Consider the following 3,884-nt stretch of genomic DNA (forward strand, 5'->3'; position numbering starts at 1 on the left):
TTCTGAACTCTGTTGTGTCTAATATCAATGTAGTCCCTCCACAGCTTTATTTTAGTGTTTCCATGATATGGCTTTCTCCATAGCTTGATTATAACCTATTTATTTATATATTTGGAGCAAGATATAAAATTTAGAGTTGATGTTTTAAAGATTTTTTAAGATGTAATTCATATTTATTTTTGTTCTATTTGACATTCTCTGAGTTTCCTATATCTGAAGTTTGATTTTCTGTCACTTCTTTTAGAATATTTTCGGCAGTTATTTTGAAAAATATTTCTTTTGCTCCATTATTTTTCCCTCTTTTGTTTTTGGGATTTCAATTATAACTAGGGTGGGTAATTTCATCTCAGTCTTATGCAGGTACTTTTTCTCAGGGTCTCAGGAATGTAGGCTTCTCACACTTCTGTTCTTTTCCTGGCTGTGTTGCTGAGCTCAGTGATATTCCTCCTTCACCTTCAAAAGCAGTTTTGTTTTGTTTTTCCTGTTTTCTTTTCTTTTTTTTTTAAATTTTTTTTATTATTGTACTTTAAGTTTTAGGGTACATGTGCACAATGTGCAGGTTTGTTACATATGTATCCATGTGCCATGTTGTTTTGCTGCACCCATTAACTCGTCATTTAGCATTAGGTATATCTCCTAATGCTCTCTCTCCCCCCTCCCCCCACCCCACAACAGTCCCCGGAGTGTGATGTTCCCCTTCCTGTGTCCATGAGTTCTCATTGTTCAGTTCCCACCTATGAGTGAGAACATGCGGTGTTTGGTTTTTTCTCCTTGCGATAGTTTACTGAGAATGATGGTTTCCAGCTTCATCCATGTCCCTACAAAGGACATGAACTCATCAGTTTTTATGGCTGCATAGTATTTCATTGTGTATATGTGCCACATTTTCTTAATCCAGTCTATCATTGTTGGACATTTGGGTTGGTTCCAACTCTTTGCTATTGTGAATAGTGCCACAATAAACATACGTGTGCATGTGTCTTTATAGCAGCATGATTTATAGTCCTTTGGGTATATACCCAGAAATGGGATGGCTGGGTCAAATGGTATTTCTAGTTCTAGATCCCTGAGGAATCGCCACACTGACTTCCACAATGGTTGAACTAGTTTACAGTCCCACCAACCCAGGCAATACCATTCAGGACATAGGCGTGGGCAAGGACTTCATGTCTAAAACACCAAAAGCAATGGCAACAAAAGCCAAAATTGACAAATGGGATCTAATTAAACTAAAGAGCTTCTTCACAGCAAAAGAAACCACCATCAGAGTGAACAGACAACCTACAGAATGGGAGAAAATTTTCGCAACCTACTCATCTGACAAAGGGCTAATATCCAGAATCTACAATGAACTCAAACAAATTTACAAGAAAAAAACAAACAACCCCATGAAAAAATGGGTGAAGGACATGAACAGACACTTCTCAAAAGAAGACATTTATGCAGCCAAAAAACATATGAAAAAATGCTCATCATCACTGGCCATCAGGGAAATGCAAATCAAAACCACAGTGAGATACCATCTCACACCAGTTAGAATGGCCATCATTAAAACGTCAGGAAACAACAGGTGCTGGAGAGGATGTGGAGAAATAGGAACACTTTTACACTGTTGGTGGGACTGTAAACTAGTTCAACCATTGTGGAAGTCAGTGTGGCGATTCAGCATCAGGCGTATTCTAAGTGTGGCAGTTTTTGTTACCTTCCCCTACATATTAAGTGGAATATCTTGGTCTATTTGGACTCTTACAACAAAATACATAAACTGGGTGACTAAAAAACAACAGATTTTTTTTTCACACTTCTTGAGGCTGTAAGATCTCCGGTCAAGATGCTCACAAATTCAGTGTTGATGAGAGCCCATTTCATGGTTCATAGATGGTGCCTTCTTTCTATGTCCTCACATAGTGGAAGGCACACAAGAACTCCATTGAGCTTCTTTTATAAAGGCACTAATCCCATTCATAAGGGTTCGGCCCCCAAGACCTAGTCACCTCCCAAGTGTTCTGCTCTCCCTGATCTGTATCATATACAGACTCTCTTGGATTCCTTACCAATTGCTTGAGAGATCAGAGTGGGTTTGTGGGGAAAAAGTTTTCAAGGTGATGGATCTTTCCCAACTTCTGCAGCTGTCAGCGGTCTCCCAATCTGACCAGCCCCACTTTCTCTTTAGGAATTTCTTGATTATTCCAGCTTTACTTGTCATAGTGGTGTCTATTTGCACCTGTCCTATGTAAGTGCATCTGTCCTCTTTCTCCTTGCAGGTGCTTGTTTTCCCTCACATTTTGACTCAGTTCTTGGCAACCTGGTTGCTATAAAAATAAAGTCATGACTTTGAAGATAGTTTGGTTCTTTGTTTTAGGTTAGGAGCCCTATTCCATCCCAGCTCTCCAAAACCCAGAATTTTGGGGGGGGTTGAAATTTTAGGCTTTCTCTTTGAATTGTAGTTTTATCTTATTTCAGTTACAATTGCATTTTCATAATGATTAACGAGACTAAGCTTTTTTTGTGTAGTTGACTGTAGCTTTGGATGTTTTTCCCAAATCCTTTTTCATTTCTTATTTTCTTTATGGTTTTAGAAAATGTAGTTTACATATTGCAGCTTGATTTTTTACTCAGTTAATGGCATGCTTAATGGAGAGAAAAATATTAACTATATTTCCTTTTAATTACTGTGCTTTTTTCTTTTTTAAGGAAATATTTCATTATGTGCCGCGGCTTTTTGCCGTTTTTTACCCCCGCCGCCGCGGCTTTTTGCGGCTTTTTGCCCCCGCCGCCGCGGCTTTTTACCTCGCGGCTGCGGCTTTTTGCAGCTTTTTGCCCAGGCCTCCGCGGCTTTTTGCCCCGGCCTTCGCGGCTTTTTGCCCCTGCCGCCATGGCTCTGAGGGCAGGAGCGGTAGACTCGGCTGCCAGCTCTACCGGCGTCCTTGTTCGGGCAGTGGCGAGGGGCGCTCCTGGTCCAGCTCTCCCGGCTTGCGGCTTGCGGGTTCCTTGCCTAGGCGCCCGCGCCCCAGGCTCCCTGCCTCAGCCACCGCGGCCTGCATAGAGCTGCGCTGTGCGCCGCGACCATGGGAGAGAAGGAGGGCGGTGGCAGGGGTGATGCGGCGCCCGTGGAGGGAGGAGCAGGGGCCGCGGCCAGCCGGGCGCTGCAGCAGTGCCAGCAGCTCCAGAAGCTCATCGGCATCTCTATCGGCAGCCTCTCGGGCTGCGCACCAAGTGCGCTGTGCCCAACGACCTCACCCAGCAGGAGATACAGACAGTGGAGGTAAGGGGGTCGGGGACACAGGCTGGGCTCGAGGAGCGGCCCGGACACCTCCCTCCGCGCCCCAGTTCACTCCTGGCCGAGTTTCATCCTTGAGCCCGAGTCGCCACCTTGGTGGCTTCCTCTCTCTTCTGCACTCGCTGATGAGGCAGCTGGAGGACCTGGGACCAGCCCTCACCTTGGGCAGGATTTGTGGGGCGGGTGCATGGTGGGAACTTGGATGGAGGCTTGAGGGGCCCGTGGGAAGAGTGGGCTGCGCGTGGACATCCCCTTAACCCCTGAATTTCCATCTGGTCCAGCCCTCTCATCTTGTAGGTGAGGAAACGGAAGGCCTGAGGGAGAACTGACTTGCCAGGAACCCCTCTTAAGGAGATTTAACAAAGAGTGGTTATTAAAGGAGCACTGAATTGGGAGTCAGACCTGGAGGCCCACACCCTTGGTTAAGACATTATACCACCTTGAGTCTGGCCTGTTGACTGAGGGTGAGCCACTCCATCCTCGTCTGATTGTGGGGTTTTGACCTCAAGGGGTTTCCTGCAGGAAGAAGCAAATGGGTTTGCTTTCCTGGCTCTGTCCAGTACCTTAGGGACCCTGAGGGCTGGAGAGATTCTTGGAGAGCCAT

The 3,884-nt window shown here is 45.4% G+C and overlaps 1 pseudogene; it reads right to left on the minus strand.

The window, feature by feature from the left end:
• Nucleotides 1–2,689: 2,689 nt before the first annotated feature.
• On the minus strand, nucleotides 2,690–3,529 carry LOC129485350 (uncharacterized; annotated as a pseudogene).
• Nucleotides 3,530–3,884: the final 355 nt, after the last annotated feature.

Source organism: Symphalangus syndactylus, chromosome 6 (assembly GCF_028878055.3).
Source record: "Symphalangus syndactylus isolate Jambi chromosome 6, NHGRI_mSymSyn1-v2.1_pri, whole genome shotgun sequence".
NCBI classification, from domain to species: Eukaryota; Metazoa; Chordata; class Mammalia; order Primates; family Hylobatidae; genus Symphalangus; species Symphalangus syndactylus.